At 39.4% G+C, this 24,274-nt stretch overlaps 1 protein-coding gene across 2 annotated transcripts in view; it reads left to right on the top strand.

The window, feature by feature from the left end:
• Positions 1 to 24,274, top strand: part of uex (metal transporter uex) — a 202,432-nt gene that overhangs the window by 47,640 nt on the left and 130,518 nt on the right. The gene's annotated exons all lie outside the window — the stretch shown is intronic.

Consider the following 24,274-nt stretch of genomic DNA (forward strand, 5'->3'; position numbering starts at 1 on the left):
TTTTCAAAAATCAATAGTTTTAAAAGTTTAAAAGCAGAAAGTTGCCAACATATATTAAGCAATAAATAAGTTGATCACTTTTGAAAATTCATAATTTTTTTCATCTGGAAAAGTTGAAAATGTACCGTAATGGAATACAAATTTAACTGTACACTTAAAACAAATGTCTACTTAAGTTCTGCGTTTAAATTGAACAAATTAAGTTGTTCAAAAATCAAGCAAAAAAATATTTGTTTTTTTTTATTGGATGAAGAAAAGAAAGAACAAACGATATAGTGTCAATAAATACAGAAAAAAACTTCATATCCTTGAAAAATGGTACAATACCCTACTATGTACTGTTGGAAATATGAGGGTACCACTTTCATAAGGCGCAAAAGAAAAAAGCACATAGTATCAAGAACCGTTGCTAAAAATCTTGTAAATACCTTTATATATTTATTTGACTTGGTTTTCCATAAATCTTTGCTCTGACAAATTTTGTTTAATGTTTGCTCCACCCTTTTAGTCAAAATTATCTTACAAACAAAGTACGCGAATTTTTAATAATATTATTGTAAATAAATTGGGGGCTAGATAAGATAAACCGACTACAATTATATGAAATTTGTAAAGTGACGATCGCTGTTGCAATTTAAGGCGAGTCTGGGATAGCCGGGATTCTCGTTTTCCATTGATCATTTATTTTTATTCGAATTGAATTGACATTTGTTATTAAAATACATAATTTTTTCTTAAAACAGCTGTCAAGACAGAATGAATATCTCTCGTTAAAACACATATCACCTAAAATCATATAGAGAAATAATAAATTTATTTGAATGTTCACTTTCCGCTAAAGCAGATTAGCGATTTGCACCCGTATCTTTCTAACGCATATACTTTTAAAAGAACAAATCACTAAAGCCCGATTCTAATCTTTCAGCTTAATTAGAATGTTAAAGTCAAATATTTATTTGTATACCCTTGCAGAGGGTATTATGATTTCAGTCAGAAGTTTGCAACGCAGTGAAAGTCTTATTTCTTTTGCGGGTAGTATATAAGTCGGAACCAGCTGGATCGGACAACTATATATATCTATATTTTAAAAATTATATATTTGGTGTTTTTTAACATAAAACCTCCTACGCTTGGAAATACATTTTTTTAAATAGTTCTGAATTTCGAATTAAATATTACCAAAATCCGACGAAATCGTGGTTATCTCGGAAACTATCAAAGATAAAGAAATGGGATCTCAGATTTAAATTCCGTAGCCTTGTACGGATCGCAAGTTTGTTACGCTAATATGCCTCGCCCACTCTAACGCCCACAAACCGCCCAAATCTGTGGCGCCCACAATTTATATGCAAGATAAAAAATTTTAACTGAAATTTATTAGTATGCCACGGCCACAAACCGCCCAGACCTGTGGCGCCTAAAATTTTCACTCTAACGCCCATATCACTTAAATCTGTCTACCGCCCACATAACCATATATTGAGATCAGGGGTAGGTGGCGCATTTCAGTCTCGCTTTGCTGCTTGCATATCTCCATTTCCCTTTGGTCGCATTAGATGACTAACGGGTATCTGATAGTCGAGGTACTCGACTATAGCGTTCTTCCTTGTTTAACATATAACCTCCTTCGCTTTTGAATTTAGTTTTATTAAAATCAGTCGACTATATCATAAGCTGCCATAGGAACGATCGGAAAATTGGTTGGAAAATAATATGAAACAAATTATAGCTTCGGTGTTTTCTGACATATATACTATTGGGAATACCATTTTTTGTATTTTTAAATTTAATAAATATAACTGCAAGGGTATACAAACCTCGGCTTGCCGAAGTTAACTTCCTTTCTTGTTAAACAAACAGTTTTTATACCCTTGCAGAGGGTATTATGATTTCAATCACAAGTTTGCAACGCAGTGAAAAAGACGTTTCCGATCTCATAAAGTATGTATATTCTAGATCAGCATCCCTAGACGAGTCGATCTAGCCATGTCCGTGTGTCCGTCCACTTTTACTTAAAATAGTCTCTCAGTTTTAAAGCAATCGGGCTGAAACTTTCCCAAAAGTCTTATATCTTTTGCAGGTAGTATATAAGTCGGAACCAGCCGGATCGGACAACTATATCTTAAAGCTCCCATAGGAATAATCGGAAAAAAAAATTAAAAACAAGGAAGAACGCTATAGTCGATTACCTCGACTATCAGATACCCGTTACTCAAAGGGAAATGGAGATATGCAAGCAGCAAAGCGAGATTAAAATGCGCCACCTACCGGCGGTAGACAGATTTAAGCGTTATGGGCGTTAGAGTGGACGTGGTAAATTTATTTTTGGATCAATCGATAGGTATTGACGACACCAATACATTTCAGTTAAAATTTTTTATCTATCATGCAAATTGCGGGCGTCACAGGTTTTCGCGGTTTGTGGGCGTTTAAGTGGGCGTGGCAACTTTTTTTTAGGTCAATCGATAGGTATTGATGAGAACAATACATTTCAGTTAAAATGTTCTATCTAGCATCAAAACTGTAGGAGTTACAGTTTTGGGCGGTTTGTGGGCGTTACAGTGGGCGTGGCAGTCTACTGAAACAAACTTGCGCTGCGTAAGAAGCTCAGGAATCTGTACGCCAAATCTCAATAGCCTAGCTCTCATAGTTTCCGAGATCTCAGCGTTCATCCGGACAGACAGACGGACAGACGGACAGACGGACATGGCTAGATCGACTCGGCTAGTGATCCTGATCAATAATATATATACTTTATGGGGTCGGAAACGCTTCCTTCTGCCTGTTACATACTTTCCGACGAATCTAGTATACCCTTTTACTCTACGAGTAACGGGTATAAAAATTATATCTTTGGTGTTTTTTAACATATAACCTCCTAAGCTTGGAAATAACATTTTTTAATTAGTTTTTTGAATCAGGGTATGACCGCGGAAGAGAGTGGACGTGTCTTGTGCGAGCTCCGCGAAAAGTGCAAGAAAGTTGATAAATTAAATGCAAACAAAACACAAAAACTAAACAGGTTAATTTCAAATAAGCGAAAAGACGCTAAAACCCAAAGAAATTTAGGTTTCAACCCACAAAATCGGTGTAATGTCTTAAACTAGCACATAATTATTTTATCTTATAATAATAAATAAGTGCCACGCTAATAAAGCTCAATGAGCTACGAACAGAATAAGGAGCGACTCAGCTCCGCGAGCCGAAGAGACGGTTACTTTTCGTATGTCTCAACGCGTGATAGCGAAGTGCAAAAAACGACCCTACTGTCGGTCGATAGCCAAAGAGCACGATCTTGCTCACCATGCTTACTTACGGCTACCCCTACTCCGACGGCGTGGAGTCAGCAATGCAAAACCCCCCCACCATCAGTTTCGACCCCTGGCGCACCAACAACATGCAACGGTAAAACTTCTGCATCCGCACTAAATTTGTCAGCAACAACTACGGCTACGGCAAAAAAACCAACGACAACCACAGCTACGACTATTATTTCGGAATCGACTGCAACCGCAGCTCTAAATACAACGGCAACAAAAACAACGACAACAAATCAAAACCAAAACAAAATTCAGCAAGCGGGTCCGGCCATACAGACCGGACTAGATCGGTACATCCATATCAAGCGTAAGCTTAGCCCGCAGAACACCGCGGTAGGTAACAAGTCAAAAATAAACCGTGTCCAAGTAGAAGATATATTACCCGGGAGATCCGACAGCAATCGATTTGCGCTTCTAGCAGAAAATGAATCAGGACGGGCTCAGGAGACCCAACCGAAACCCAAGCCCCCACCAATTTACATTTGGGAGAAAATCTCGAACGCCCTGGTCAACAAAATTGTTGCGCTGACCGGAGACGGAAACTTTCATGTTGTTCCGGTCACAAAAGGGGATATCCATGAAACCAAGCTTCAGACCAAATCTGAAGAACATTTCCGAGCAGTATCCAAATACCTGGAGGAAGCTAGGAAAAGCTACTACACGTACCAACTAAAAAGCAGCAAGGGCCTGCAAGTGGTAATAAAAGGAATCGAGCCCGACGTAACCGCCAAGGAAGTTATCGATGCTCTAAGGGAAAAGGGGTTTTCTGCAAAGAACGTCAGTAACATTATAAACAGGAACAAGGAGCCGCAACCACTCTTCAGGGTCGAGCTGGAGCCAGACAGCAGAGTCTTGAAGAAAAATGAAGTGCACCCCATTTATAACCTGCAATACTTATTACACCGAAGAATTAACGTGGAAGAGCCACATAAAAGGAACGGCCCAGTGCAATGCACAAATTGTCAGGAGTATGGACACACCAGGGCATACTGTTCGCTTCGAACAGTCTGTGTAGCTTGTGGAGACTTCCACAATTCGGCTAACTGCCCTGCCAACAAAGAAGACCCCAAAAAGAAAAAATGCGTTAACTGCCAAGGTAACCACACGGCAAACTACAGGGGCTGTCCGGTCTACAAGGAGATGAAGGACCGCATGCGAAAAGTGATAGCAACGCGTCATCAGAAAACCCAAAATGCGTACACTTACTCGCGTACGACGCCGGAAGTATTTTTCGGCACGGCTGCAAGATCCTCCTTTGGTCAACTAAATACCCAGACAGGATTCTCATACGCCGATGCCCTTCGATCGGGGACGGAAAACCCACTCCAGTCTAATCTAGGAAACGCTCAGCAGATCCAAGAACAGTCGCAAAGGAAACTATGATGGTCACCATGCAACAAAGTATAATGGAACTCATGTCATTCATGAAAACGACCATGCAAACACTGGTTCAAAACCAGAACATGGTGTTACAGCTACTTGCAGCTAAGCAGTCCAAATAATCAGATGGCAAACCTACGAATAACAATGTGGAACGCCAATGGCATTTCACGACACAACCTTGAAGTAACACAGTTCCTGAATGAAAATCATATCGACATTATGCTACTGGTAGAGACGCACCTCACAAACAAATACAACTTCCAAATAAGAGGCTACACTTTCTACCGCACAGACCATCCAGATGGTAAAGCCCACGGCGGAACCGGCATCCTAATCAGGGAACGCATCAAGCACCACTTTCACCAAAGGGTTTCAACTAATTACCTGCAAGCCACGTCTATCAAAGTGCAGTCAGGCAACAGAAACCTCACCATAGCCGCTGTCTACTGCCCGCCTCGCTTTACAATTTCTGAAGGACAATTCATGGACTTCTACAACTTGCTTGGAGACCGCTTTATAGCTGCAGGGGACTATAATGCCAAACACACGCACTGGGGATCACGCCTTGTGACTCCCAAAGGAAGGCAATTATACAATGCAATCATAAAACCGAACAACAAATTAGACTATGTTTCCCCTGGCAGCCCCACATACTGGCCAACAGACCCCAGGAAAGTTCCAGACCTAATAGACTTTGCGGTGACAAAAAACATTCCCCGCAATATAATAAGCGCCAAAGCGCTTTCGGACCTGTCGTCAGACCATTCGCCAGTGCTAATAACTCTTCTTCAAAGCACAAGAACCACAGATCACCCCCTCAGGCTGACGTCGCACAGAACCAACTGGTTAAAATATAAAAAGTATGTAAGCTCACACATCAAATTAACACCTCACTTCAACATCGAAGCGGACATCGACTGCTCTACCGATGCTCTTGAAGAAGTTTTCGTGGAGGCAGCCACTATCTCAACACCACAAGGCAGGGACGCGCAAACCAACCACTTCAAAACTAATCTGCAAATTGAATGGTTAGTCCTAGAAAAGAGGCGCCTGCGACGTGCCTGGCAAGCCAACAGATCGCCGTCATCAAAACAACGTCTTAAGGAAGCCACTCGCTCACTAAATCGAGCTCTAAAGCAAGAAACAGAAAATGCACAGCTGCAGTACATTACAAAACTATCGCCAACCAGTACAAAACATCCTCTGTGGAGGGCTCACCCAAATCTGAGCTCTCCAATCGAAACAGTGACTCCGATAAGAAACTCATCTGGCATCTGGGCCCGCAGCGACGAAGATAGAGCCGAAACTTTTGCGTTACATCTAAGAAACGTCTTCCAGCCGAACCCTGCCACTGGTTCATTTTTCCTACCACAAATCGAATCTGAATCTATTTCCCTACCACCATTGTTTCAGCCAAAGGAGATCGCGAAAGTCATTGGGGAACTGAAACCAAAAAAGGCCCCTGGCGGTGACCAAATAACCCCAAAAATGTTAATTGAACTTCCAAACTCTGCCATTGAGGTTATCTGTAAGCTCTTCAATGGGATTATAACTCTCGGCTACTATCCGAAAAAATGGAAAAAATCTATTATCATTATGATACCGAAGCCCGGAAAAGACCACACAATTCCGTCATCCTACAGACCAATTAGTTTATTATCGTGTCTGTCTAAGCTGTTCGAAAAATGCCTTCTAACTCGCATAACACCATATCTAGGAGCACACAATGTTATCCCTGCTCATCAATTTGGATTTCGTCAAAACCATGGAACAATCGAACAAGTTAACAGAATAACATCAGAAATACACACAGCCTTTGAGCATCGGGAATACTGCAGCGCAATATTCCTCGATGTATCTCAAGCCTTCGATCGAGTATGGCTAGATGGCCTCATGCACAAAATCAAAACACACTTACCTGATTACACTCACAAGCTTCTTGAGTCGTATCTATACAACAGGACCTTCGCAGTAAGGTGCAATACAACAACATCCGACGACTACATTATCAAAGCTGGAGTCCCGCAAGGAAGCGCGCTAGGGCCTACTCTGTTCCTCCTATACACAGCGGATATTCCCACGAACGAGCAGCTAACAACATCTACGTTCGCTGACGACACCGCAATTTTAAGTCGCTCGAGGTGCCCAGGCCGAGCCACAACACAGCTAGCAAACCACCTCCTCGTAGTAGAGAGGTGGCTATCTGATTGGCGGATTAAAATAAATGAACAAAAATGTAAACACATAACGTTTACTCTCAACAGGCAAACATGCCCTCTACTATTATTGAATAATACGCAGATTCCCCAAGTCAACGATGTAACGTATCTCGGCGTCCACCTTGACAGACGACTAACCTGGAGAAGACACATCGAACGCAAGAAAGTACATCTAAAACTAAAGGCCAGCAGCTTCCACTGGATTCTTAACGCTCGTTCGCCCCTGCGTCTGGACTACAAGGTTTTGCTCTACAACTCCACTCTCAAGCCCATCTGGACATATGGCTCCCAGCTATGGGGGAACGCCAGCAGAAGCAACATAGACATTATACAGCGCGCTCAATCGAAAATCCTGCGAACTATCACTGGGGCACCATGGTATATTCGCAACCAAAACATCCACAGGGACCTAAGCATTCTTACCGTTAAAGATGAAATAGACAAACAAAAAGTGTCCTACAACGAAAAACTCTCTGTGCACCCCAATCGCCTCGCAAGAGGCTTGACTTGGGTTTCCAGCCGATCCCGTCTACAACGCAACGACCTGCCAAGCCAGCTATAACTTTCGGGCCCCTTTAGCACAACATCAGTCATATGACTGTGAGTTATATTAATTAGTCTAAGATTTGATACACTTATTGTTAGTATCCAAAGGGAGAAGATTCAATAAATAAATAGCAAAGCAATTAAAAAAAAAAAAAAAAAAATTTCGTATTAAATTTTATCAAAATTGGACGACTATATCATATATCTGCCATAGGAACGATCGGAAAATTGGTGGGAAAATAATATGAAACAAATTATAGCTTCGGTGTTTTTTGACATATCATCTTATAAAATTGGGAATATCATTTTTCGTATTTTTAAGAATTTTTAATTAAATGTAATAATAAACTGCAAGGGTATACAAACTTCGGCTTGACGAGGTTAACTTCCTTTCTTGTTTTCATTCTACCAATTGCTGTCAATACTTTTTGGCAGCGATAGTATCGCCTTATTGCAGGACACTATCCGCCCCTTCGTTTTCATGTTTTTTGCTCTGAACATTGTTCCATTTTTTATCACCAGTAACCAACCACCCAAAAAAAATCGTTTTTCATCCGTCCAAGCAAATAAATTGCTTTTATACGGTCCACATAGTTTTTTCACTCAACTGATGCGCCACACATCGAGCTCAAAGTGTAACCAATCTTTTTCAAATGACGAATTGCAGTTGTTTGTTGACGTTCAATTTATTGGCAACCTCTTCCATCGAAATACGTGCGTTACTCGCAACTAAAGGGCGTAGATCATCCTTATCATGTTCAGAAAGCCGTCTACAGGAAGATTTGGTTTTGAGGTTAAAATCTCCAGAATGATATTTCGCGAACCTGTTCTGTACTGTGCGGAGAGTCATATAAATTTCGCGATTATCTTTTGTTGCAGCGCCCAGTTTTTCTTTTGCTGAGTTCGTATAACCAATATGGCTTAGAGTTGTCCATAGAATAGGATTTATCTTCAACGATTTAAACACCACCAAATAGATAGCCGGACAAGATATTAAGTAGGTTAGCTAAGGTTAGGTAGGAGTGGTTGGAGATTAGACACTATTCTGCACACTTAGGCCACACTGGGCCCCTTGTGATACCACGACATCTCTGAGTAGATCCTTTTCCCTAGCTCACGGGTTATTTGCTTTCGCGAAGTATTTTGTTCTTCTTAGGAAACATAGCTACCTAGGGTTTGAAAGCGCTTTAGATTATGCGCTGGGCAGAAGCATAGGAGGTGTTCGATGCTCCCCTCTTCGTCTACCTGTTTGCTGCTGCGGCAGAAGTCGTGGTTACTGAGTCCCAGCCTGTGTGCATGAGACCCTATAAGACAGTGGCTTGAGATTGAGTTCCAACGGTTGTTGGAAAAAGTGTACAGTCTCTGCCTGTGATGGAGCTTGCAGGTAGCCATGGGCATACCCACCGTGTCCTTATCGCGAAGGATGTCGGGGGTTGTCCCTTGTCTTGCTAGCTCGTCTGCTGTGCAGTTGCCCTCAATAATACGGCGTCCAGGAACGCAGATGAGGTTGATTCTCAGATGAGTGGCCATCTCGTTTTGCGGCATTCAGAGATTGTTTTTCAGTTTGTTGTGTAGGAGTCGAGGGCCTTGAGAGCTGCTTGACTATCCGAGAAGATAAAAATGTCTATGTCGTGATGTTCTGATGTGTCCAGGTGGGCCATGGCTTCCTGAATTGCCATGACTTCTGCTTGGAAAACACTACAGTGGCCTGGTAGGCGGAATAAGACTTTTATGTCTAGTTCGGAAGAGAAGACTCCCCCACCTGTTTGGGAGTTAAGCTTGGAGCCGTCTGTGTATATGTTGACGACGTTTTCGAATTGGTGTGGGCGGTTGTCCCAGTCTGTATAAAAATCTTGTATCTTCTTTCGGTGATGACTATGATGGAACGTAGTCTGTACTATGTGGTAGGGATGTACGGTTTGTTAGGATACTGGAGTGACCCGTAGAGCCTGTTGTAGATGCCCAGCTTTTGGCAAGTAGGTCCAGGGGGGTCGAGAAGAAGAGTGCTATGGTCGCTTTGCGTGTGCGACCTAGGTTGTTTTCTGTCCAGAGGAGCTTTTTGTCAAGGATGACACCTAAGTACTTTGATTGGTTGCCAAGGGTTAGGCGCGTTTGGTGTAGTTTTGGAAGAATTAGATTTGGTACCTTATACTTCCTTGTAAAGAGAACTAGTTCGGTCTTTTCTGGGTTAATAACCCAAGGTCCACAGACAGACTTCCACCTAGAGAGGGTGGATAGGGCTGTCTACATTAGATTGCAAAGAGTTTGCGGAAATTTACCCTGCAGTAGGATAACCACGTCATCCGCGTTCGCTACCACTTTAGTGTCCGCCTCTTCTAGAAGTAAAAGTAGTTTTTGACCACTATAATCCATAGAAGAGGTGAGAGTACGCCCACTTGTAGGGTTCCTCTGCTGACATTCCTGGTTGAGTGGACTGATCCCATAGTGGTAAGAAATGAATATAAAACAATAATTTTGCTTACGGATTTTAACTTAAAATTTGTAATTTATTTAAAATTAATTTAGCGGTAATCAAACAAAAAAAAATCTGTTTAACTTGTGAATCACATTGTGAATACCGTGGGACATGTCCTTTTGCACGAGTGAAGAACAAGTGACACTCCGTATAGAAAATAGTATGGGATGTCCGCTTTTTCACTAGTGAAAATTCAAATGAAAATTTTTCGAAGTCCGACGGGATTTCACTTGTTTCTTATACTTTCTTTCCTTATGCCCTGTCACGTGCCATTGACACATCCGACGTGAAATCTCTTGTGAAATTCAGAATATTTCCAATGAGTTTGCACTTAAGAAAATATAGAATTTAAAATACATACATTTTTATTTACTTTTAAATTCATTTTAATTAAATTGTTTTATTTAGGTTTTCTGTTATAGGACAACTATTGTTAGTAAGCCTAGTTTTAAGTTACGTTAATTTGCTTTTAACATTGGTCATCGCCTTCCTTAAACCTTTGTCCGGGTCCTCCGAATCCTTGGCCACGCTCCTGAAAAAATGTATGGGCATATGTTTAAAAAATGAGTTTTATTTGTTTATTTGTATATGTGGGAATAGGTCTGGCATCCTTTTCAACCGAACCCACCACAGATGAACAGCACTACTTACTAATTATGGGCGTGGTGAAAAAGGAAGTCTTGGCCAAGCACTTAGAACGAGAGAGACGAAGAAGAAAGACGTGAAATATATACGAAGCAAAAGAACGACGCGAGTAATAATCTTAAAACGCTGTTAAAATCCCTATTAAATACCTAAAACTATAATCAGAACTACTTATCACTATTCCTTTAAATAAAACTATAAACCTATTATAATAAAATTACAATTAGTGGGACTTTTCATTTAAATCAGAAAACCCAATCCCACATATATTTACCCTTTAGAGGTGTGTATAATCCTTTGAGGGATTTTTATTGGCACAAACCATATTATCATCCACTTTCGGCTAACGGAACCCATTGAATAGCTTCAAAATGTACGTACTTTAAACTAAGATCAATGCACAACATCTGGAGAGCACTTTTTTCTGAGCCAAATGAGGCCGTATTTTCTGCAATTCGGCGGCGAATCGGCCCAATAATTCGGCGTAGTACAGCCCTGTGACCGTTTTGCCCTTCACCAGGTAGTCGATGTAGATCACACCTTGTGAATCCCAAAAAACGGTGGCCATCACCTTTCCGGCCGATGGGACAGTCTTCGCCTTCTTCGGATCAGGTTCGCCGGGTGAAGTCCACTGTTTCGACTGTTCCTTGGTCTCTGGTGTGTACCAGTGGATCCATGTTTCGTCGACGGTCACGAAACGACACAGAAACTCCTTCGGATTGCGCTTAAACAACGTTAAACACTGCTCTGAAGTGGTCTCACGGTTGCGTTTGTTGTCCGGAGTGAGCAAACGCGGCACCCATCGCGCCGAAAGCTTTCTCATGCCCAAAATTTCATGCAGGATATGACCCACGCGGTCTTTTGACTTGCCTACTGTCTCAGCTATCTCGCGTATCTTCAACCGGGGGTCTGCTAATACGAGATCGTGGATTTTTGTCACGTTATCCGCCGTGGTAGCCGTTATCTGGGCACCTGGGCGGGGCTCATCAAAAACCGACGTGCGACCACGTTGAATCTCGTTAAACCAATTTTTGACGGTCGCCATCGAAGTCGAAGAGTCACCGTACACAGCATCCAAGCGCTCTTTGATTTCGCTGCGCGATTTCCCTTCCAAAAACAAGAATCGAATCACAGACCGATATTGCTCTTTCTCCATTTTTCTAAAATCCGCGGACACGTTCGATTCCACACGCAGTCAAAACAAAACTACGAGTCAGATTCGGCTGAAATTTCGACAGTAGCCGTCTACGAGAATGTACTACACGATAGTAAATTTCTCTTGCGATAATGATGCCATCGGGCGGTGAGGCTAAGTACTTATCGGACTGCCCTCGTAGCTTTCTTCACTAAACATCACACTTAACTTCCGTGTTCCAAGAAGTATATAAACATGTATCAAATGAAGAATAATTCAGTTATCAACGCATCTCATAACTACGCGATTCTACTTCCTACCTTTGCGAATAGGGCTCGTAATACACTATCTTCACTAGCAGCTAACCATGTTAGCTCAACCTTAGCGCAGTTCCGCATCGCCTGTGGTCCGGCATCGCAGTAACCATCGTTACCATTGCCGTGACGCGATCGGCTTGCGAGTGTCTACTTCGGTTATATATTTTTTTTACTTCTTGAAAAAAAAATACAATATGAATTTTTAAAAATTGTTAATACTTAAGAGTTTTAAATATTGAAATCAATTTTAACGGACTAAATTTCTATAACTAAACTAAAAAATTATATTGTAATAAAAATGTATAATAAGTAAACATAACATTATTAGTAAAATCAATTTACTTAATTTTACTATAATCAAATAATTTACTTTTATAAAACAATATTAGTTGATTTTTTTCGATATACAATAATGCCCTAATATATAATATAACACTAGCCGAGTCGATCTAGCCATGTCCGTCTCTCCGTCCGTCCGGATGAACGCTGAGATCTCGGAAACTATAAGAGCTAGGCTATTGAGATTTGGCATGCAGATTCCTGAGCTTCTTACGCAGCGCAGGTTTGTTTCAGCAACGTGCCACGCCCACTCTAACGCCCACAAACCGCCCAAAACTGTGGCTCCTACAGTTTTGATGCTAGAATAAAAATGTTAACTGAAATGTGTTGTCCTCACCAATACCTATCGATTGACCCAAAAAAAAAATTGCCACGCCCACAAACCGCCCACAAACTTAAAAAAATCCTAAATATGAACGCGGATATTACAGAAACTATAGAAGATAGAGAATTGGGATATCAGATTTAGATTCCGTAGCCTTGTACGCAGTGCAAGTTTGTTACGCGAAGATGACACGCCCACTTTAACGCCCACAAACCGCCGAAATCTGTGTTGCCCACAATTTTCATGCTAGGTAAAAACTGTTAACTGAAATGTATTAGTCTCGTCAATACCAATTGATTGACCCAAAAAGATTGCCACGCCCACTCTAACGGTCACAAACCGCATAAGTCTGTGGCGCCCACAATTTTCATGCTAGAAAAAAATGTTAACTGAAATGTTATAGTCTCGTCAATACCTATCGATTGACCCCAAAAGTTTCCCAAGCCCACTAACGCCCATAACGTCTTAATCTATCTACCGTTTTCATAATCATATATTGAGATCGCGGGTAAGTGGCGCATTTTAATCTCGCTTTACTGCTTTACTGCTCCATTTCCCTTTGTACCCTTTAGCTGAGTAACGGGTATCTGATAGTCGAGGTACTCGACTATAGCGTTCTCCCTTGTTATGATTATAGTAAAATTAAGTAAATGGAATTTACTTATAATGTTATGTTTACGTATTATACATTTTTATTACAATATAATTTTATAGCTTAGTTATAGAAATTTAGTCCGTTAAAATTGATTTAGATATTTAAAATATTTTAATATTAACATTTTTTAAAAATTCATGTTGTAAAGAAGTCGTATATTTTTCGCTTTAGAAAGGGTATAGGGTCAGTGGCACGCGCCAGCAGCGAAAAGAAAACAAAAGAAATCAAGTAAAGGGGTAAGAGGAAAACTTGCTGCATTCTGTTTGAGTGATTGAAAGGGAGGCATCCATTTTAATTTTGCGCAGCAGAGTTACTTTAATCGTTTCTTTAAGTTAAAATAATAATGTCAGGTAAGTGTTACATTATGTTTAAGATGTTGTGCATTGATCTTAGTTTAAAGTACGTAACTTTTGAAGGTATTTAATGGGTTCCGTTAGCCGAAAGTGTATGATGAAATGTTCTGTGCCAATAAAATTTCCGCAAAGGGGTTGTATACAGCTCTAAAAGGTAAATATACAAATAAACAAGTAAAACGCATTTTGTAAACATATGCCTATACATTTTTTCAAGAGCGTTGGCCAAGGATTTGAAGGACCCGGACAAATGATTAAGGAAGGCGATGACCAATGTATAAAACAAATTAACGAAACATAAAACTAGGCTTACTAACAATAATTGTCCTTGAACAGAAAACATAAGTAACACAATTTAATTAAAATGAATTTAAAAGTAAATAATAATGTGCATCTTAGGTTCTACATTTTATAAGTTGAAAACTCATTGGAAATATTCTGAATTTAACAAGTGAAACGTGTCACCGGCACGTGACAGTCCATACGGCAAGTAAGTAAAGGGTGGCCCACGAAAGATTTGCGTTTTAAAATCGCTATAAAAAAAACAATTAGTTTTTATTTTTCAAAATTTTATTTTTTATTGGTTGCTGTTTATGTATAAAACACCACTTCCTTCATATGGCTGCCTCGGCTGGCTTTACAGTAGCCCATTCGGTCGACCCAATTTTTAAATACATTTTCGGTGGTATGGCCCTCAATGGCCCTGATGGCGACATCAATCTCGTGCTTTAGGTCGTCAATCGTCTCTGGGTGGTTGGCGTATCACTTATCCTTTACGGCACCCCACAAAAAATAGTCCAACGGTGTCAAATCGCAGCTGCGAGGCGGCCAGTTGACATCGCCGTTTCGGCTGATTATGCGATTTTCGAACGTACTGTGCAAAAGATCGATTGTGACGTTGGCTGTGTGGCACGTAGCGCCGTCCTGCTGGAACCATATGTCGTCTATGTCTTCCTCTTCCATTCGGGAAAAGAAAAAGTTTTCCAACATGTCGCGATAGGGGACACCATTAAGGGTTACGGCGACTCCTTCCTCGTTTTCAAAGAAAAACGGCCCAATGATGCCACCTGACCACATACCGCACCAAACAGTCACTCGTTGTGGATGCATTGGCTTCTTCAAGACGGCGTGTGGATTTTCTGAGCCCCAAATGCGACAGTTTTGCTCAGAAAACACGATTTTTCGGTAAAAATGGTCATCTTCGACCAAGTGCTCCTGAGCCCATTCCGCGAACCGAAAACGCATTGGATGGTCATGTGGCTTAAGCTGCTAAACCAACTGAATCTTATATGGCCTTAGACGGAGGTCTTTGGTTAAAATCCGTTGCAGGGAAATGCGCGAAATATCCCAATCTTGAGCACGGTGTCAAGTTGACGTCGACGGATTGTTATTGACACTTTCGGCCACCGCAGGTATATTTTCGACCGACCGAACTGAACGAGCGCTTAAACGTGTTGTTTTATCCATCAACGATCCAGTCTCACACACAAGCTTCACAAAACTATCCACAAACTGTCTGGAAGGCGCTTTATTTTTTCCGAATTTTGACCGCAATTTTCTTGCAGTTTCGGTTGAAGACTCTCTATCCACTTTGGAAGAAAGTTTTCAATATTTCCCAATTTTCTTCGAGCGTAAACCTAACCATTTCGTAAACCGCAAACCTTCTACTAAATATCTGACATTTTGACAATGACATTCGAAATGTCAAAGTCAAAATTATCGATAGTTCAAAAAGCAAACGCTAGATGGGCCACCCTGTATAAGGAACAACTGAAATCCCGTTGGACTTCGAAAAATGTTCATTAGAATTTTCACTTGTGGAAAAGCGGACATCCCATACAATTGTCTATATGGAGTGTCACTTGTTCTTCACTCGTGCAAGAGGACATGTCCTACTGTATTCACAAGGTGATTCACAAGTGAAAATTTTTTTTGGAACTGAAGGGATATTACTCGAGCCATAGCATAAACATAACATATTCAATACTAAATAATAAAAGTTATTTTAGTGGAAATCAGTGAATTGCAGGAGACTTTTGGCCAGGAGCAAATTGAATTTCCCCATACCGCAATTCACGCCAGTTGGAACCGAATGAGCAGCTGTAATTTAATTAAATCGAAACTTGTTTTTTAGGGATGCTGAAAGAAATACTCTGTAGTTTAAGGGTCGGATTCTGGAGTCCCTGCCAAAGTCCCTGATAGCTATCTGTCCGATATAGTGGTCGTAAAAGCAAATCGGTTTTCTCGGCGCACTTAATTTATCTGAACGAGAAACAACAACAGAGTGCTGTTAATCACAATTATAAGGTGCAAAGCGAAAACACAAGTCTTACTTTGATTATAGCATCAACTTTTTAGGTTTTGCTTATGTTCCAGATTATATAATTTTATCTTAGTAGGCTTTGTGAAAATAGCTATCATTTGGCTCGAGAAAGTCAAAATTGCTTAGCAGGGACTTTTTCTGTTCGAGAAATGTTATGCCGGCACTCGAGATACTGGCCCTAAAAAAACTAAGAAGAGGCATCTCTTTGCGATTGGAGAATGGTATATACCGGATCAACACGTACATCTAGATGAACGCCACAACGGCAACAAACCAGAAAATGGAAAAAACGGACAATTCTGCTGCCGCAGGAAATACAAAATAAATTAAGTCATTTTTAAATATTTAATTTTTTATTTTTAGTTTCATCTTAAAATTCGCTTCTGATGTTAAGTTTGCGGTTGTCTAGTTGACGACTTGGCATGCCTCAGGTTGCACTTGCAGGTTCACTTTGTTGTTAGCGGATGGATTAAGATACTCTTATTCTTTTGTTTTTGTTTATTGTTTTTAATTGTAAATCGCTTTGTGTATAACTTTTAGTTTTATTGCCGGCTCCTCTCAGGCCAATTGGTTGTGACAGCCACGATTTTCTCTAGCTATTATACATTTGAAGTCCTCGAAGGATAGTCAGGAACAACAAGGGTAAAGCGATCAGGCACAACACGTTGTAGACCTTTTCTATTTCTTCTTTGTGGTCTATCGCCGGTGTTACCGTCTGCTTTAGACACTTTGGATCCCATTCTTGAACCCTTTAACCGACACTTTAAACTTTCAAATCAAGGGTTCATTATTCTTCACGGTGAATGTTATGAATGGAAATTCTTCTCGAGTTGACCGACAGTTGGTATTCCCATTGAAAACCCTTAACAAAAGAGTTGTATGCATAGGCTAAAGTGCTGCAGTTCTTGCAAACTATTTTATATAGAATTTGTTGTTAAAGCTGTTTACTCTTTTAAATATTTCAAACGATAGCAACGCAATTGAGAAGTCTAACTATTAACGTATACGCAATTCTTTTACGACTCCAGAGGTGTTTTTGATGTTAATTATGTTTATTATTATACCCGTTACTCGTAGAGTAAAAGGGTATACTAGATTCGTCGGACAGACAGAAGGAAGCGTTTCCGACCTCATAAAGTATATATATTCTTGATCAGGATCACTAGCCGAGTCGATCTAGCCATGTCCGTCTGTCCGTCTGTCTGTCTGTCCGGAGATCTCGGAAACTATAAGAGCTAGGCTATTCAGATTTGGCGTGCAGATTCCTGAGCTACTTACGCAGCGCAAGTTTGTTTCAGCAGAGTGCCACGCCCACTCTAACGCCCACAAACCGCCCAAAACTGTGGCTCCTACATCCTATCGATTGATCCAAAAAAAAATTTGCCACGCCCACTCAAACGCCCATAACGCTTAAATCTGTCTACCGCCGGTTGGTGGCGCATTTTAATCTAGCTTTGCTGCTTGCATATCTCCATTTAGCTGAGTAACGGGTATCTGATAGTCGAACTATAGCGTTCTTCCTTCAGGACTGATTAATTACAGTACTTTGGATGCAAACTATATTGTCTAGTCTTATCGAAGGTAGAAAAAAGTAAGCGTGTGCGAACCTCCAATACCTAATCAAAAACAAACAGAAATATCGGTCCGAACCGACGAATTCCAGTTCTTGTTGATTGACATCTCGTCTTTATGTCGTTTACAAATTCTATGAAGGAAAGCTTTGACGTTCTTCGAAAGCCTTGCATCAAATAAATTTATAAATAAATATGGGACAATCTCTGAAAATTTGTACGTAAAAGGAAACACAAAAATGTGATTTGATCTATCGCATGTAGAGATACCTCTATAAACAGATAAGATTGGAGTGTAGGGTATTGTGACGATCGATTGAGTTTTAAATGACACTTTTTCAAAAATCAATAGTTTTAAAAGTTTAAAAGCAGAAAGTTGCCAACATATATTAAGCAATAAATAAGTTGATCACTTTTGAAAATTCTTAATTTTTTTCATCTGGAAAAGTTGAAAATGTACCGTAATGGAATACAAATTTAACTGTACACTTAAAACAAATGTCTACTTAAGTTCTGCGTTTAAATTGAACAAATTAAGTTGTTCAAAAATCAAGCAAAAAAATATTTGTTTTTTTTTATTGGATGAAGAAAAGAAAGAACAAACGATATAGTGTCAATAAATACAGAAAAAAACTTCATATCCTTGAAAAATGGTACAATACCCTACTATGTACTGTTGGAAATATGAGGGTACCACTTTCATAAGGCGCAAAAGAAAAAAGCACATAGTATCAAGAACCGTTGCTAAAAATCTTGTAAATACCTTTATATATTTATTTGACTTGGTTTTCCATAAATCTTTGCTCTGACAAATTTTGTTTAATGTTTGCTCCACCCTTTTAGTCAAAATTATCTTACAAACAAAGTACGCGAATTTTTAATAATATTATTGTAAATAAATTGGGGGCTAGATAAGATAAACCGACTACAATTATATGAAATTTGTAAAGTGACGATCGCTGTTGCAATTTAAGGCGAGTCTGGGATAGCCGGGATTCTCGTTTTCCATTGATCATTTATTTTTATTCGAATTGAATTGACATTTGTTATTAAAATACATAATTTTTTCTTAAAACAGCTGTCAAGACAGAATGAATATCTCTCGTTAAAACACATATCACCTAAAATCATATAGAGAAATAATAAATTTATTTGAATGTTCACTTTCCGCTAAAGCAGATTAGCGATTTGCACCCGTATCTTTCTAACGCATATACTTTTAAAAGAACAAATCACTAAAGCCCGATTCTAATCTTTCAGCTTAATTAGAATGTTAAAGTCAAATATTTATTTGTATACCCTTGCAGAGGGTATTATGATTTCAGTCAGAAGTTTGCAACGCAGTGAAAGTCTTATTTCTTTTGCGGGTAGTATATAAGTCGGAACCAGCTGGATCGGACAACTATATATATCTATATTTTAAAAATTATATATTTGGTGTTTTTTAACATAAAACCTCCTACGCTTGGAAATACATTTTTTTAAATAGTTCTGAATTTCGAATTAAATATTACCAAAATCCGACGAAATCGTGGTTATCTCGGAAACTATCAAAGATAAAGAAATGGGATCTCAGATTTAAATTCCGTAGCCTTGTACGGATCGCAAGTTTGTTACGCTAATATGCCTCGCCCACTCTAACGCCCACAAACCGCCCAAATCTGTGGCGCCCACAATTTATATGCAAGATAAAAAATTTTAACTGAAATTTATTAGTATGCCACGGCCACAAACCGCCCAGACCTGTGGCGCCTAAAATTTTCACTCTAACGCCCATATCACTTAAATCTGTCTACCGCCCACATAACCATATATTGAGATCAGGGGTAGGTGGCGCATTTCAGTCTCGCTTTGCTGCTTGCATATCTCCATTTCCCTTTGGTCGCATTAGATGACTAACGGGTATCTGATAGTCGAGGTACTCGACTATAGCGTTCTTCCTTGTTTAACATATAACCTTCTTCGCTTTTGAATTTAGTTTTATTAAAATCGGTCGACTATATCATATAGCTGCCATAGGAACGATCGGAAAATTGGTTGGAAAATAATATGAAACAAATTATAGCTTCGGTGTTTTCTGACATATATACTATTGGGAATACCATTTTTTGTATTTTTAAATTTAGTAAATATAACTGCAAGGGTATACAAACCTCGGCTTGCCGAAGTTAACTTCCTTTCTTGTTAAACAAACAGTTTTTATACCCTTGCAGAGGGTATTATGATTTCAATCACAAGTTTGCAACGCAGTGAAAAAGACGTTTCCGATCTCATAAAGTATGTATATTCTAGATCAGCATCCCTAGACGAGTCGATCTAGCCATGTCCGTGTGTCCGTCCACTTTTACTTAAAATAGTCTCTCACTTTTAAAGCTATCGGGCTGAAACTTTACCAAAAGTCTTCTTTCTTTTGCAAGTAGTGTATAAGTCGGAACCAGCCGGATCGGACAACTATATCTTATAGCTCCCATGGAATAATTAAATTATATCTTTGGTGTTTTTTAACATATAACGCTTGGAGATAACATTTTTTAATTAGTTCTGAATTTCGAATTTAATTTTATCAAAATCGGACGACTATTTCATATAGCTGCCATAGGAACGATCGGATAATTGGTGGGAAAATAATATAAAACAAATTAAATCTTCGGTGTTCTTATACCCTTGCAGAGGGTATATTGATTTCAGTCAGAAGTTTGCAACGCAGTGAAGGAGACGTTTCCCCCCACTATATCTTCAAGCTCCCATGGGAATAATCGGAAAAAACATTTTTTTTAATTATATCTTTTGTGTTTTTTAACATATAACCTTCTAGCTTGGAAATAACATTTGTTAATTAGTTTTGAATTTCGAATTACATTTTATCAAAATCGGACGACATCTAGCTGCCATAGGAACGATCGGAAAATTGGTGGCAAAATAATATGAAACAAATTATAGCTTCGGTGTTTTAACATATAACCTCCTAGCTTGGAAATAACATTTTTTTATTAGTCTGAATTTCGAATTAAATTTTATCAAAATCGGACGACTATATCATATAGCTGCCATAGGAACGATCGTAAATTTGGTGGGAAAATAATATGAATCAAATTAAAGCTACGGTCTTTTTTGACATATTATCTTATACTATTAGGAATATAATTTTTTGTATTTTTAAATTTACTAATTATAACTGCAAGAGTATACAAACTTCGGCTTGCCGAAGTTAACTTCCTTTCTTGTTTGACATATTATCTTATACTATTGGGAATATCATTTTTTGTATTTTTTAGAATTTCGAATTAAATTTAATAAAAGTCGGACGGGTCTAACATATAGCTGTCAAAGAAACGGTCAAAGAAATAATGAAATAATTATTTAAAAAAAAATGTTGCTTCTTTTGTTTTTTATCGTATTTTCTTTTACTCTGGGGTATGGAATATTTTAACTTTTCAGAATTTAATATTACACAAAAATCTGACGACTATAATATTTTGCTGAATGGGTTGGTGTTAGGATACGAATAACATGGAACCGGTGTACCGGTGTTCAAATTTTAAGGTAGGCTACCTAGGTATACCCGTTTTTCGTATTTTAGATTACAGAAATAACCATGTTACTAACATTGATTATTTCTTATAACGGCAAGGGTATACAAACTTTGGCTTGCCGAAGCTAACTTCCTTTCTTGTTTAACATACAACCTGCTACGCTTGGAAATAACATTTTATGAATTTCGAATTTAATTTAATTAAAATCGGACGACTATATCATATGGCTGCCATAGGAACGTCGAAAAATTGGTGGGAATATAATATGAAACTATATATATATATATATATATATATATATATATATATATATATATATATATATATATATATATATATAATTTCCTTGCCGAAGTTAACTTTCTTTCTTGTTTTTGATTGAAAATGAAATTAAATCTCTGCTTAGGGAGATGTTCTTTTGATGTAGAAAATGTGCAAAGTTTAAGAAGGATCGGTTAAGACGTATATAAATGCACGGACTTTCGAATCATGGTTTTGAGAAAAAACGCTACTGCCTGAAAAACTTGCAGTCAGTATTTTTTAAAGTTACAATCCGATCGAAATTTTGACAGTGTACTCTAAACATTAAAACAAACATTTTTTTTTAATCTGCAAGGGGCCTCCTTAGAAATTGTATTTTTAATTCTAAAGTGTTTTGACTTAAAGTTAGACTGCCTGCTGCGTACATTGCACTAAGGGAAATTTGTCCAAGATTAGTAAGTCCCTCTATTTTAAAGATATTAAAGTAAAAGAGCGCCTAAAGTCTGATCGGTACATACCCGCTATCCCGCACTCCCGCGCTGTACTTTGTTGTCTCGATCAGCAGAAACTTACGCTCCCAATCTCCTCCGCTTATTAACTCTCGCTCTCTAACTCTCTTTTATCACGTTGGAGCTTTATGTGCACACTGGTCCGATATATAGCAAGTCCTGTTGTTCAAAGAAATGCAAGTCGGTGATTTCGGCTGGACAATAAAAGCGACAGTGTTGATCATGGAAGGTGCCTTAAATTTTCGGGCCTGGTACGCGATACAATTGACATCATCCGCTTCTAGTTCTGAAATTTGACCTGTTAGGATTTCCATGTGATATTTCTAGGTTGATCATAAGCCCCCACTACACAATTTATATTTAAGAGGCTGTTGTCATTAGTTATCATCTGTATTATAATTAATTTGCACGTTTCCTTTGTTTCATTAAATGCCTTAATGGTTTACTACATGTATTTAAATAAAAGCAAGCATTAAAAGGATTTAACACAAAAAAAACCATTCCGATGGTGCTGTGAATGTGGTATTTCCTACACTGTATACTAAGGTCATACCAAACGGCGAAATAACAAATAATTGTAAAACGAACTTTTACATATACAACTTTTTCTACCTTCGATCCCCACGTCTTTTTCTCTGTCATTATGCAGTTAATTGCGACTCAATATAAAAAAAATCTAAAATCCTTTAAAAATCGTGAAGATAAAAACTCGTTATTCCCGCCACTCGTACAGGAAAAGGAATATTGTACCAGCTGACGGTTTCTATCCTTTGGATTAGCAGATCGTTGAAAATTCATCTTAAGACGGCAGCGAGGCAGCAGCATTGTACAGATTTTTCACCCGGATTTCACAGCAACCACGATACTTCCACTAGGGCGCCTACCCCATGGGCAGCCTTTGAAAACTGTTAAACCCGTGGTACCAAAATTACAAGCTCGAATGGGGCAACCATGGCCATATTAGTCGCCACCTACGACAAGCTATGACAGGCTGTGGCAGTATTTTTCGCCGCTACCAGAAGGCAAGAGAGGTTGCGACTAACTTCTCGGCGCCTGCGGTTCATCTTCGTCGCATCCATCCAAAGCCTCGAGAAGGCAGCATCAGCAAATACTTCTAGGAGACGCATCCGCGACGAGCCACCTTCCCTGGTCTCCAAAGGCATCCGGGTCCCGCACATCGTGGTACACGATGAACCCGGTCCTCTCTCATCTCCCTCAGCCTCCCAGGCTCTTACGATGCTCATCAACTGCGAGTAATCTGCAATCGCTCTCAGAGCGCAATGTGGCTCCAAGCGCTGAAGCAGGACATCAATAAGTTCCAAATAAATGGACCAATAACGGACCCTTGCGGGGAGCCCCGTGTAACCGCAAGTGTGGCTGCTATATAACTGCTGATGATGCTTGCACTTCGGCCGGAGAAATAGCTTTTCCACAAGTGTATTTCTCGACAGCCTACATCGACAAGTCGATCCAGCACCGCGCTCCTCTCAAATCTTTTGAAATCGACAAAGATTCCGATTGATTTCTCGCCTCTCTCGACTGTTACCAACCGTGTTTTTAGCGCGCATCCATGAATCTTCCACGCCAAGCCAAACAAAATCACAAGCCGAGTTAATCTAACCATTACCATTACAGTTTGTCTGTGGGTGTGAACACTGTGATCTTGGATACTATAAGAGATTAGATAGATTTATATTTCTTAGCTTCTTTTTTTTATAAGCAAGTTTTACTGGTGCGTGTTTTGAGAAACTCATTTCACTTTTACCCATGGTAAAATCAACATTTAGTGTAATGAAAAAAAGCCCATCGCAAAAATTGGCAGTGTGGTAGTCTATGCGTCTAAGTCTGGAATGAGTAAACTTGTTTGTGTGAGAGACGAGTCTTGAGCTGTAGCGTGTGGCAGTCTTAGTGATAGATGTACAAACAGTATTAATTTTACGATCTCGAAAAATTGTAGTGTTTCTTGTATAGTATGGGGCATTTATCATTTGTCTTAATGATACACGCTGTGATCGACAGCTCACTTTCCAGACGAAGGAACCATCTCATTTTCCTCGCCTTTGGCCCTGTGGAAGCACAGGTAGCCACAATGTGCTGCTTCCAGGTAAGCCCGCCTGTCCAGAGTTTGCCCAAGATACTTAACCGTGTAAGGCGATAAGTGTTTAACGAAAAGGTGGCATGCTGAGACTTCTCAGCACCTTGTCTATAGCCTGTCTTCGCAAAGCACCTGTCGCCGGAAATGCAGGGTCATCTGCACAAATATCTGCTAGAACATTCCAGGTTTTGGACGAAGAAAGGTCCGAGGTGAATATGGTATATAAGACAGGGTACATCACACTTCATTAAAGGAATCCAGAATAAAAA

The sequence above is a fragment of the Drosophila suzukii genome (assembly GCF_043229965.1).
Source record: "Drosophila suzukii chromosome 2 unlocalized genomic scaffold, CBGP_Dsuzu_IsoJpt1.0 scf_2c, whole genome shotgun sequence".
Classification (NCBI taxonomy): Eukaryota; Metazoa; Arthropoda; class Insecta; order Diptera; family Drosophilidae; genus Drosophila; species Drosophila suzukii.